Source organism: Chelmon rostratus, chromosome 3 (genome assembly GCF_017976325.1).
Source record: "Chelmon rostratus isolate fCheRos1 chromosome 3, fCheRos1.pri, whole genome shotgun sequence".
Lineage (NCBI taxonomy): Eukaryota > Metazoa > Chordata > Actinopteri > Chaetodontiformes > Chaetodontidae > Chelmon > Chelmon rostratus.
In genome coordinates, this window is record NC_055660.1 from 20,510,802 (window position 1) to 20,525,051 (window position 14,250).

Genomic DNA, 14,250 nt, shown 5'->3' on the forward strand with positions numbered 1-14,250 from the left:
CACAAATAGAGTCTCTGTTCAGCAGGAGGTAGGCTGGTTTTAGCCCTAGCCCGACTCTGCCCACAGTATCTTAGTGTGGTTAAGGAATACTTAAATACACACACACACACAGCAAGTAATGTGACATGATTGCTGAGTTTAACTGTCAATGTTGCAGGGGCTCCTGTGTTGCTTTCATACCTGCAGTTTGGCAAATGAAGCAAGAGGTGTATAAATGATGCTATACGGCTGACAGGTAACTCATTCAATGACTACATGTCTCCACATGCACAAAATCTTTATTGCAGTGACTGACAGGAAGTCATGCTGCACTTCAGAGCGGGCATTCAGACTGTAAACAGCCCTGCGTGAAAACGATGCAAAGGGCTGCTTTGCTGGGGGGCGTGTTGTTTCAGGTGCCAGCGAGACATGAAATATGATCCGGACAGTCCTGTTTGAGTAACTTATCACTGAGTTTGAAGGCACATCCCAAAACACTGGCCAGCAGTTTATTACTTCAAGACACGATTTTACAAGTTACAACATCTCGCGGGATGTCAGTGTTGTAACCTTGCAAAAGTTGAGCCTGATTCAACTTTTATCCATTTTTTTGCCTCTGTGTTGGCACCCCTGCTGGGCCACCGCACTGGCCTCATTCAAATTAATGAGGCTGCGTTTTTTTCGTGCAGGGCTAATGTCTGAATGTGGCCTTATTACAGTATTCATTATATGCTTATTTATCATCTCTGGTGTCACTAAGCAGTAATGAGTATTATCATTGAAGAATAATGGCGCTCATATCGATCTCAGTACTCATGTGCTTACGAGCCTGGGTTACCAAACAACTCTCATAGTCAACACATTGATAAATTAGATCGCTTCCTACGAAGGCTGGGAGTAAAGCGGCTGTCCTGATACTGTAATGATGAGCTGCAACAGCTCCAACCACAGTTTTAGTTTTGCCGCTTAAATGTTCCCCGATATTAGCTGCAGTGCTGCACACATGGAAACATTTCTAAGTGAGAGCAGCCTCTGTGATCATTAGAGGAAATCCTTAAAGAAGTCACTCAAACATCCACAAAAGTGAAGAAATCACCTGGAAGGCTCATGTTCCTTGACATCATTTAAAAGGTAATATAGCCTACAGGTTCTGGTAGAGCGAAAAAGCCCATAAATCTGAGAAAATAATCAGTTTGGGTGGATGATTTATGCATAGATACGGATTTGGATGACATCACTAATGCCTTGCCATGCTTTCATAATATAAACAAATTCCACCAATTAACTTATTAATTGACAGAGACCAACCCTTTCGAGCTCAGCTATTTGGTCAGAGCACTGGACTGGACCATTGACAAAAACAACCAAACCAAATGGACAAATGCATCACCACCACCACTATGAGGGTATCCCAAGACAAAGACAGACTCACTGCGCCTACTGACATATTCTATGCTGTCAGAACACAGTTTCTACAGCCATTATCTCATCAGCCAAACACATAGATGATTGACGTGAAGCTAAACATTGTATATGGCTGCATACTGTGTGATATTTCCCTTTGAATGGTTCCCAATACGGGCAAGCTTCCGATCACTAGCCAATCACCATCTGCCGCACACATTTAAGACATTAAGTCTGGAAGGATTTTGGGTGAGAAACAGCAGTTCCACAGCCATTAAGCCTAGCGGCAGATCAAAAGTGACAGCATGGTGAAGCCCTTGTAAAACCCTGTCACCCACTCATCAAATCAGCAGACGGGCTACAGAGATTAACACGGTCATCCGGAACGTACATATGCATGGTGAAGCTGAAGAATAATGCGCTGTGCAGCGTACATGAGTCATCTTGGCTCAGCGAGTCTGATTAACACGCAGGATTATCGATTTAATCCCACTGTGATGAAGTCACATTGTTGTATTGGTCCAACTGCACGCATTTCCAAGAATGGCTCCAGTTTTTGGAGGTGTCAGTCAGTTAAATTACACCAGCGTAACAAACATAAACAACGAGCCTCGGAGTCTTGCCTATTAGGTCACGGTTGGATTAGGTCAGGTTAGAGCGAGGTGGCAGTTTGGCTGAAATGAACTTTCAAACCAGAGCAGAAACACACAAAGTCATTTAGAGCAGAAAGTGTTTTTTAATAAGCGTTATGAGGTTAAGGGTACGGCAGGGGTGGGCGGTACACTGAATTCATCACCGGTGTCACGTTCTGCCACAAGATGGATTTTTGCAACGCAGCCATCGCCACAATGAGTATTTTAACATACCAAAGATAATTTGCTTTACTGTGGCTGTGCTAACATTTTCACAGGGGGAAGAAGGGCTGAGAGAAACCATATTGTGATTATATGATTTGATATGACACATTATTATTCGACAAATTTGTGTTCGTCATTAGTGGTGGAGTTTTTTCCACATGGATTCAAGGCTTGTTTGGAACTTGAGTGGATAAAACTCATAAAGCATCATTTTTAATATCATGACGGTGATTTGAGTCACATCAGCCAGACTTCTGGGGAAGTCCTTCAAAGTGCCTGGAAAGGTTTGTACTGAACATACCAACATGACAGTCTCAGTAAACTGTTGGTTTACTGCCCGGCTCTACGTGTATTGCACTCACTCTTGACCTTGCCTGACTTCAAAAACTGCAGACGGTGGGTAATCAACTGTCACCCTTACACTGAAAGACAGACTGACTTAATCACGGTCGTTTCAGTGTTTTGGCATTCATGAACTCTTCTATCGACAGCTTTATCTCCCCAAACATTCTGCTCAGACAGCTGAGGCACGTATTAGCGTTCACGATAAGGGGGGAACAACGGGTTTTTAACACTGAGGTGGAATGTAGAATGAGTTTGTGTGCGTGTGTGTTGCGCTCGGCAGAGGAGTGAAGATTATAGACTAGCTGAGGCTTCATGGGAAACACAGACAGTGTGGCTGAGGGAAACGTTGCCTTTTCCCACTAACTGAATGTCATTACAGCCTTTTGATAATATATTTAAGTTTAATTAACAGTGTCAAGCTGTATATATAAAGTCTCAAGCAGTGTACAAATACCTGTGATTTTAGGGACTCTCAGAATGTTTGAAATAACTCAAGTCTCTGGCATCACATCTGGAGAGAAACTGGAGAGAAAGCAAAAAAAAGATAAACAGAAGGAAGAAAGGAGTCTCTGCTAAATCAAAACCCCATGCAAGGACATGAACATGATGCTTCATCTGCCTTACAGCTGATAAGTCATTGAGAAATGAGAGAAATAAACGAGGGACAGACAAGACACAGTGACATCATATCGATGGAAAATCCCACCAGGAACCAGAGGTTTGAAATAACTGAGAGAGCGTGAAGCAAACAGGGGGATCAGAGATTGAGACACTTGTTCTGACAGGTCTTGAGGCTGTGACACAACACAAACTTTGTAACGCCACCAAAACCCAGCTGAAAGACACACATCGAGTTCATGCTGCGACACCTTAAAATATGTGCCAGGCTCCATTTTGTCAGTATCTCACATGCTGGCACATGCACAGAGGTTTCACAAGAGGTGCACCAGCACACATTTCTCTGGAAGATAGGAAGTGATTTCACAATAAAGTCATTCACTATCAAAATCCGACAGCTGTCTCTATCTGACATAGTGAATACTGTTCTACATCCTTAGCTTTAAAAAGGTTTACTTTAAGAACTGTGTAAAATCAGTTGCCTTTAGTGAAGCTTGATAGCTCTGCATACACAGAATAAACAGCATAAATACTTGGCTGTGGTGTACTGTGGCGCTGAAAAGACAAGTTGAATAATCAATTATTCAATTCAATTCATTATTTATAATAGATTATCAGCAATTTTACAAGCAAAAATGTCAAACGTTTTCTGTTCCAGCGTCTCCAGTGTGGAGATACGTGTTGTTTTGTCTGTTTTTTCGGCGCTGCAGATTGAGTAAAGTGGATATCTTTGCTGGACAAGACATACAGCCTGGAGATGTCACCATGTGCGCTGGTGAAAATCTGGACGTTTCACATGCAGCATAACTCAGCGATTAAGCATAATTGTTACATATCTCAATGGAGGCAGGAGTTGGAGCTGTTGTGGGACGAACAGACGCGGTTCGTCCCTTTCATGGGAAAAAACGTAGAAGTTCAAGTGCGGCTTTGTAGCACTTTCGAGGCTTAGTGCACCTGCAAAATGCCAGTGAAATAAAGGCAAAGTGACCTTTTTTTAACTCAAAGTGGCTCTGCCCCCTCCGCTCACTGACGCACGCTGTCAGTGTGGATCTTCATTGAAACCACTGGCTGCAGGTCATTCGTTCAGGCTGCTCTGTGGTTTATTCACTCGCCATGCTGTGCATTAAGAGGTTCCACTGTGTTAATGGAAAGCAGGTTTTGACAGGTGCTGTGCGCAACGGATGGCGATAAACAAAGGGTGTGAACTGGATCTGCCTTAAAAATCAATTAATCAAAAAAGAGCCTTGTGCAGCGATACTGTTCGTGCAGACTGCCTCAGGACTTTTTCCATTTACAAGCTAGGACACACTTTAGTGCTGGAGCAGCACTGATAAACCACAGGGAAACTCTTCCATTGTGATACTTTTCAATGATTTGAAAGAACTACTTCGGGATGAGTTTTCCAATTCTTCACCAGCACACACGCGGACGCTATTCTTGTTGGTTAGTGTTCTCTTTGCACTTTGAGCGAGCGTGTGTGAGACATGTATCGGCTTGCTTCAGTGACTTCTCTGTCTGTGTGCACAGGATTAGTGTGTGTGTGTGTGCGTGTATGTGTGTCAAACAGGTTTGGAGAGGAATGCGGGACTGGCGTAATCCGGTCTCGGTTCATTTTCGCTATTGTCATGGAGTCAAAAGCCTGTAGGCCTGTGTGCTGCGGGGCCTCGTAGCTCAGTCCCGATTACACACATCATCTGACATTACACACTGCAGCCAAAATCAGAATTAAAGCACACCAGGACAACACAGAACATGTGAGGGTACATTAAAATCATCTCCCAACAGATTTGGCCTAACAAGTTGTTAAATCACTTTGAGATTTAACAACTCATTCACTACCAGCTGATAAGACCCTGCAATGTCAAGCCACAGAGTTTGTGTAAATCTATACTGCAAGGTTGTCCGGTCACTTTGTAAAGGTCTAGCAAGGCAACGTAATGTTTAACTTCCCTCCTTCCACATTATCACTGACAAACAAACCGAGTTCCAGCCCATCGTTAAACAAGAGACGATGCAGTCGTCTTTTAGAAGGCAGCTGCTCATCATCTCTGAGATTATAGTTGTGAAGGTGATGAAGGCTGAATTCACATCAAAATGACTTATGAAACACACATGTATGAAATGTTTATTGCGGCACTGAGACAAATTGATTCAGAGACATGATCAATCACAGCAGTATCAGTGCAACGGTTTGACTTCACCTCTGCCATTAGCTCAGTGTCAGCGGGGCAGAGACATCTCTTCCTTAGCATCGACTTTGTTACATATAAATGAGAATGGAAAACCTACTTGTTCTATATTTTATTTAAGTGTTGAGCCGACCAAGCTCAGAGCTGTGGAAAAAAAAAAGCTGCCCCCTCTGATTAACATCTTGCAAGTACTCGAATCTCAATAACTGCCATCTTTTTGGTAATTTCTGAGGGAGTAGACTCCATTTGAACAGACAAGATGATCTTTCTATATTCACAGAGGTTTTATTCAGATACTTGGTATGCTATTCGATTTCCCTCATCATTCTCAGGTTTCCCCTCTTGTTGTTCTCTCTGCTGTCTTTATGTCTCGCTCACATACATCTGGCCTCATCCACTCCTCTGTCGCCCACTCATAAGGTTCTTAAGAAGCTAGTTAAAATAATGTCTGACAGCAACGGCCTTCACCAATTAAGTACAAAGTAGACAGCAAAATGTGTTCATAATACACTCTCCCTCTTGCAATACGTACAAAGAACATTGGGCGCACTTAAACAGTAACTAGTCACTTCGTCAGATGGACAACAATCTGATCTTCCATGCTGATGTCAAAATGAACTGAACATGTGAAATTACAACCCTGATTCCAAAGCATGTGGGACTCAGAAACAGAAGACAATCACGAGCAAATGAGCCGTTTGCTGACAACAGGTCTACAACTCCCAACTTTTTTAAATATTTTAAACTAATATGCATTTTTCACCCATGTGTGGTAACAAAGACCAGGGTTAAAAGTCGTGGCTGGTTCCCAGGACCCAACACTGTGGGGTTTCAATAACAGCTCGGCCAACAGCATGTTACACCACCACCACGGCTTAACCAGGGTCAACAGGCTGGTACACAGGAATGCTTTCTTTCTCCACGACAACATAATGTGTTTTAGTCCACCCACCATAAACTCATCTCAGAAACTCAGGGTACACTCTTTTGTTCTGGGCAGGCAAACAATATGTGTTGTCCGCCACTGGCTGGCGCATCATGCCGGCATTTCACTAATCACAGAATAAAGCTGGCTGCGAGACTGATTTGCTGATGCAGGCATCACCAGCAGGTATGCAACTAGAGCATGCACGCAGGATTTAGATATAATACTGATTAAAGAAGTTGTTATATGATACAGCAAAAGAAGGTGTTAAGGAATTCCAAGCCTCCTCTGATAATGAAAAGGATTTATACTATATAGGATATAGGATTTATTCTGTATATGTAGCATAGGCGCCAGGACTGAGAACAAGACCACAGCTACCAGACCCACATAAACAGAACAGGCTTGGTAAGTCAGTTCGCTTCAGTGTGGGATGCAGATCTGTCCTTGGCATTTTGAGCAATTCAGCTACAGGTGAGCTTCTTCCAAATTAGTTGTGAATTGGCAGCGAAGAGACGTTTTTTTTTTTTTTCCCTCCATTTAATTGACCTGACAACAACATCACACATTAGCTGCAGTTTTGGAGGGAGGTGTAGCATTAGACAGCTTGCTGGCGTCGCTAAATTGGCACAACACCTCCATCTCTTCCACTCTCCCTCCACAAGGATATGCACACACCAAAAAATGTGGGCCTAGTTCTGCCATTCATTAATGCTTTGTTGTGTTCAATCAATTTGGTGCATGTAGCCTAAAGCATATCCCATCTCTAATGCGAGTGCCCGTGCTTTGCCAGCGTTTAAAATACATACCCACACATCATTGAGGTAATTGTTTCCTGAAGTGTGCAGCAGTGGGATAACCGGACATCGTAGCCTCGTAACCACGGCAGTGCGTATTTGTTTTTGTGCGACGTCTTGATTTACGTTGTCTTCTTTGGTTCATTTGCACATAAATGGGAACACCAGACCATCGTCGCATGTGGACGTCCTTCAGAAACCCAGACTATGAGCTTGTTTCCTAACATTTGCTTTGTGAAGTACATTTCAAAACCTTTCTAAAACTTACAGTCTAATATAACAGCCCTGCAATAAATTCTACCTTCATGGAGGTTATAATGAAGAATGTTTTAGGGAGGTGTTGATTCAAATTAAAGGACATTCTGGAGGATGTAGTTTGTGGTGCTTTTGAATTGTCTTGTATTATACTGACAGGTGTTTCCATTATTCTGCCCACCGAATTTACACCAATGAGGGTAGGCTAAATAACACAAACACCTCTCTGTGGACCGTAATACAGCTCAACAGCACCCTAAAACAGCACCTTCAACAAGACTTGAGCATAACCTTGATGAACGGACAGTGTTAGATTGCATTAGTTGAAGCAAGGTGTACCTAATAAATTGGCAACTGAGTGTATAAATGTCCTGGCTTTTCATTAAGTTTCCTACAGCTTTTGGAACATATTCATGTTCACAAGCCACTGCATGCAGGGAACTTAACAGAGACTGAAGTCTTAGACCAGACTTGAGAAAGAAATTCATGACAGAGACACTGGTAAACGCTGGGAAGCTAAGAAGCTAAAATATTACCCTGTCAGAGGCAGCTCAGGTCTTTCTTAGTTATCTCCACAGACCATTACCTTCACAGCCATAACACATTACTTTACTGTCTAATCCTTGTCTGCTTGATTAAAGCATTGTTGCTGGTGTCAAAAGAAGGGCATGTGTACAACAGACATCAAGTAAACTGAAGACGGTAAATGTTTTTCTATCCCCCTCCTTCTCTCACCGACTGTCACGCGCAATTTCCGAGGCTTTTCAGTCAGCAGATTACTGCAAATGAAAGGAATACCACACACATAAGCGGGATGATTTAAGGTGCGCCGTCTGAAAGCTGCCTTCCGAGCCTACACAAAACACGAGGACGCAAGGAAAAGAGGACAGACAAAAGGACGAGTCGCTGAAATTTAGACTACAGCTCTCCTCTGAATGTTGGGGCGTGGCTGGTATCTTAGGTATGTTAGGACTGACATGATGCAGAAACGTACAGTAGGTCAGGTGAGCTCACTGGGGAGCAATTTAGCATATGTCTCAATTTCTGCATTTCTCAATATTGAAAATTAACCCATTGCATGTTGCGCTAACGCAAACTGCAATATTTTGTCTAATAATACCAGATTAACCTGCTTAAAGGGACATTCCACCACCTATTCCACCACATGAAAAACTGAGGGGAAAAAAACCCTGGTGATGTCATAGTGATATCATCAGGGTTTAGCAGCGTTTACCACGCTGGGAGATATCCAGTTGCATTGCGGGATGTGTTGCAGCATTTCTGAAGCCTGACCCATACTAGGGACTAAAAGTTGGGATATCTTGGCCTCTGGCGCATTTTGAGCTTCCTTTCTTCAAACGTCTCCCAATTTTCTAGAAGTGAAAGACTACATTGGAGGAGTAGCCCTTTAAGATAGAAGCTGCAGTATTTATAGGATCTCCTAATAACCTGAACCAGAACAAAGCCAAAGATGGAATAAGCAGTGTGGCAGAATATTCTATTTTTAGCTGGATTAACATGTAGCACGCTACATATTGTATGTATATACGTTGAATCATTATGATCAGAATTTTACTTATCAATCACTTGCATCGTTTCTTCACTTGAATGATAAGATCCCTCTCTCTCTAAAAAGAAGAAAAAAACGTTGTGTGTGGCCAGTGTCCCAGTGATCTGCTTATCCAGGTGCATCATCTTTGTTCACCTGCTGTCTGAGTCTAATCTTCTCTGCAGCCGTAATAATAACAGCCTGAAACGTGGTGTGTTTGTGCACACAGATGGAGGGGCGCTAACGTGACAGAAAAGACAGGCAGAGCTGTGAAACGTAACGTAACGTTCACAGGGCATCGTTAATCAGGCCGCGCTTCACGACCCATGTCAGCGGCTCCGTCGACACGTGGAAATGCAGCCAAGGTGGAGTTGGCTTCTGTTAATAAAACACGATGTGTGAGGGGAAGGCTGTGGAAGTCCAATATCACTTCAACTGAGGATGGACAGACAGACAGACAGACACGCTGGGGGCGATGCGGCAGTGAGGAATTTCCCTCCTGCTGAAAACTCATCCATCACCCAGTTTGCCGAGCAAAGCAGTGGTGGATTTCATCACTCCCAGCTCCTCTTTTGTCGCCTCCCCTTCATCTCTCTGTTTTTAATCCCCCTCCACTTTGTCAGAAGTCTGACTCTCTTCTGCTCTCTTCAACACGATCTGAAAAGATAAAACTCTGGCTGATTGGTGGTGCTGACGACCACACAGCGTCTCCTGCCCTTTTATCTGTCTTTAACAGCTATCTCGCCCACTCGACCCGTCTCCCTCCCTCTCTGTGCGTTCTTGGTAGACTTTTGCAGATTCATATCAAAACGAAAGTGCTTTGCAAGTGAGTCGCACATCGACCTGAGCTCTCTGCTGCGCTTTGTGCACATCAAAGACAAAAAACTTTTCTGCTGCACAGAAACAAACAGGCCAGTTATCGGCTGACATGTATGCCAGTAATGATACGTCTGCAGTGAGCTCACACGGCTCTAATATTTATGAGGTCACAAATGCGTCATTAGCACAGCCAGAGACCGAACTTAGAAATAAATACATGTCACAATCGGTTGAACAGATTAGAGAAGAAAGACTGGAGCAGACAGAAGCTTAACGGGTGATTAAGTAATGAAAAGTGTGTCTCTACTGGGTGTGTGTATTTACAGCATCTCAGACAAGTCTTTCTTCAAGTTTTATAGCTCAGAAGAGCTAAAGTTTATCTAAGATTCATCCCAGGACAGTGATTGTCCTTTTTTACTGTGTCATAAAACAGCAGCGCTGATCTGGAACCAGCTTGCTTTGTTGGCTGCTATGACATTTATATCTCCCGCGCAGTGATCCTTTATGCGCAACGCCTCTTTGAAACCTCAGGCTCACAAGTACGCTTGTTAACAAACCCTCAAGAAAGAAACTGCTTTCCTGAGAGTCCAGTTGAGCCAGAGGTGAGTAACACCCCGTGGATATGGCCCGAAGGCCCTCAGTTCATCAGCCTGACAGGAGAGCCATGTCAGGAGCCCCTGCTGGGACCCCTGCTTGTAAATCAGTGTGCTCAGCTGCATGCTGAGCAGCGTTTGTTTGATGGGTGGTTGGGCAGAAATAGGCTTTTTTTTAAAGCATGGATGTGGTTAAAAAAGTCATGAAACAGCAGTTGCAAACAGTGCGTTTTGCAGGAAAGTAGGTGAGTCATGCATATGAGAGTTAGACAGCAAATGTGTGGTTAATCTCATAACACGACTTGAGATGTTGACTGCACGGTGTGTTTTATGTGTTTGTGTGATGCAGCTGCAGCAGTGTCATGAGTTAACTGCTGCATCATAAGGTGCTGCAAGTGTCCTGCAGAGTCGAGGCTTTAAGACATAATTGCTCATGAAACTTGGTACAAGCAGGAAAAAACATATAAAAAGAGCTGGTGTTCACTCTCTCCTGAAAGGCTGCTGTGCACACATCGTGGCGTATCTTTTCAGATAATAACTACAATAACTATGATAAGGCTATTACTGTGAAGTCACAGCTATGGGCACACTGCAGGTTTGTCTTCATCCAAGTGCAATTTTGTTGCTTTTTTAAATGTTGGTTCAGGATTGAAGCAGCCAGAGAGCGTAATAAAACATCCGTAGTAAAGTTTGAAGAGCCAAATTACATTTCAAATGCTTTTTAATCAATAATGACTGTCTGGCTTGCAGTGCGTAACAGAGGTCAGACAAGTCAACAGCTGCCGGGGCTGTCCGGCTCTGGCTGGGCTCACTTCCACCTCCTGGCACAGTTTCAAAAGGTGTCAACCGACCACGTACACCAAACTTTGGATCACAATTAATGCAGAAAAATGTCGGCCGGAGCGACCCAAAACACACTTACCTGCTCAAAACTCGGCCGCTGGATGTTTTTAAGTCCGATAAACTGAGGAGTGGAAAACGAAACCAGGCAGAAAGCGTGGAGATACTGGACACACGACCCCAAAAATAAATAAATAAACGAGCCCAGTGAGAGAAATCCTCCTTCCAGCTCAATGAAATATGTGGCAAGAAGTCAGCGAGCGGCAGAAAGTTCCCGTGAACACCTGAGACGCCTCCGCGCTCCCGAAACGCGACGCTCGTCACATGAACACACGTCCTGACATGGATCAAACTTCCACACGTCTGCGAAGTTTGTTTCACAGAGAAAGTTGCGGCAATGATTTAAGAGGGGAAAAAAAAGTGAAGCCGTCCCGGAAAGCCGCTCTCGCCGCCTCCCTTCGTGCCTGAACCCGTCCGAGAGGAGGACAGAGTCGGTGTGTCCGGTGGTTACCTGACTCCAGTCATTACCCTGAGGCCAGCCCTGCGCACAGCAGCAGCAGCAGCCTCATGTTTCCTGTTGTTGTCGCTCACTGACTGCAGAGCAGATAAAACAGCTTTTCTCTAAAGCAGCAGGTCAGAGATGCTGTCTGCTTTCATTTAACGACCCATACGACACACCATCTGGGGAGCGAACACCGAGCTGTAGACAGAAACTTACTTTTCCATGTGGCTCCTTCCAGCTTCAAAGCTGCAAAGAGAAAATCAAACTCACTCTTATTTGCACTTCATTACGCTAAACAACATTTTCAGTTGCCACACATCATATTCAGCGCATGTCTGGGTGCAAGTACTCAACCTTAGGATTCAGCTGTGGCATCAGGGCTCAGTATGTGGTCTGTTTTCTCGCAAGGCCATGTCATGTTATCAGAAGTGATTCTGATGGAGCGAGGCACCTGTGCAAAATGGTGATGAATAAAAGTCAGGCCAGAATATGGGTGAAATCATTACATGCAATGAAAAACGTTTGTCTGAATGAAAGAGGTGCCTCAAAAGCGAGAAAACCCTTTCAGCTCAAATTAAAGATCCCATGTCCTGCCTTTTACCATGAAAAGGATGGGAAAGGGTTGCCTGAGAGTTCTAATAACAGAGTGCCTTCGGGTTAGCTCTTTTGTGTAGTTAGAGGCGCATTCTGCCTGCCATTCTGCAGTTTCATGTCGTTTCATTTTGAAAGCCGAAGAGCAACGACAAACGGTGTAAGTTCACCGTCCAGTTTTGTCCTGGGAAACAGGGAATTTAACTGGAATAACACTTCAGAGGACAGTGAAACTATATATGTACTGGATACTAGGCTCACTGGAGAGATTCTGACCAGTGGCTGAATGTCACATGTAAACAGTTAACTAAAATAACGATGAAATGAAAATAGATAATAAAATAAAGTGACTGGAAAAGGCAAAGGTTATGAATTGACAGACCAGAGGCAGTGGATTACACTGCATATCCCTTTCTTATTGTCCAGTATTACATATTTTTGATTGTTTTTGTATTTTTTCTTCTCCTGTGCAATACTAGTAACACTGTTTTATTATCCGTTTTTATCTGAAGGCAACACACACACATATACATATATATGTATGTATACATGTATATTATATGTATATAATGTACATATACATAGCTGTTGTTTTATTTGTTTTATTTTTTATTCTGTATATGTGTATTTTTTTTATACCTTTTTATACCTTTTTTATTGACTGTTTTGATCCTCCGATCTCTATCTTTTATTATTTGCTGCAGGTAACAATTTAATTTCCCCAGTGTGGGATTAATAAAGTGTTATCTTATCTTATTTCTTATATCACTTCTGGTGATACTCTCTCCGCTCTGTGATAAAGGATCACTGTGGGAATCCATCGTTCGTCCAGTTTGGCTGCTTTGGTTGTCCTCTGTGATGGAGTCACAGAGTGTTCCTTTAATTTGAAAGATCAGGACAACTTCATTTACACAACACAAGGCACGTAACACATCCGTCTGTTTATACTAGGATGCATGAGTTCAGTTCCAAACACGTTTTTGTAGTTTGCTGTGTGTGTGAGGCCTTGCTTCCTTGTGGTTAATTAGCAGAGTGTGTTATCATCGATTTGGTGAGATTAGATATAGGTAGGAGTGAGCTCAGGTAGTCCTTTGAAGTTTGTGATTTATAACTTTGCAGTGAATTTGCATGACTTGGTGTATCTAAAATAATTACTATGATTACATTTGCTCATGCAAATCAACACCTCAGTTTATTTTAATTTTTAATTGAAGACAAACAGCTTCTTGACCAACCATTGACTGAAAGGGCGTCACCAGGGACATCTCACTGGGAACGTCCCTCATGTGGAGCTGCGCAGGGAACTGTCCGAGGGCCTATAGTCTTCCTAGTACTGATTAACAGCGCCATCCAGGGTGGAGAAAACCACTGAGAAATATGTGGACAGTATGCCTCTGGTCCAGACGTGGACACTTCAACTACCCTGTGCTATCCAGCAGACCCTGAATGGTCTCGACATCTGGGTTGAGGAGCACAAAATGAGGATCAACCCTAGGAAAAGTTAAGTTTTACATGTCACCCGAATGAGACATACACCAGCTCTACCAGCTCTCTCCACTGACCAGAACATAAAGGAAGTCTGCGACACGATCAAAGTCTTTGGTGTCACCACCCAGGTAACTTTCGATGGGACAGTCAGAAAGCTTCTTGCGCTGTGTTGCCTAATGAAATTTAGTGGTCGAGAAGCAGAACTGGTTTCCATCTGCACAGGCTATGTGTGGCCAGTGCTGGAGTATGCAGCCCCCGTCTGGAACAGTTCTTTAACGGCAGACCAGGCTCAAAAAGGCTGGAAAGTCTTGACTTTGCCAGAACGCTGCTTAAGTCTGACTTAAGTGACTGGCTAAGATTGAACTCACACAAATTGTCAATCAGAAGACAATCATCTTTATGAACTTGTGATAACACTGAAAGGTCAGTAAACAATGAAACACAGATCATTTGCAATATTTGTTTAAATGAATTAAGTGGTAGTGTATTTTGCATGTAA

The 14,250-nt window shown here is 43.3% G+C and overlaps 1 protein-coding gene across 1 annotated transcript in view; it reads right to left on the reverse strand.

Annotated features, from left to right (window-relative positions):
- The window catches only part of LOC121604843 (paralemmin-1-like), a 29,529-nt gene extending 17,829 nt beyond the window's left edge, over window positions 1-11,700 (reverse strand). Inside the window, exon 1 of the mRNA XM_041934469.1 lies at window positions 11,253-11,700. The gene's annotated coding sequence lies outside the window, so the exon portion shown is untranslated. The remainder of the gene's footprint in view (window positions 1-11,252) is intronic.
- Between the last annotated feature and the right edge of the window lie 2,550 nt (window positions 11,701-14,250).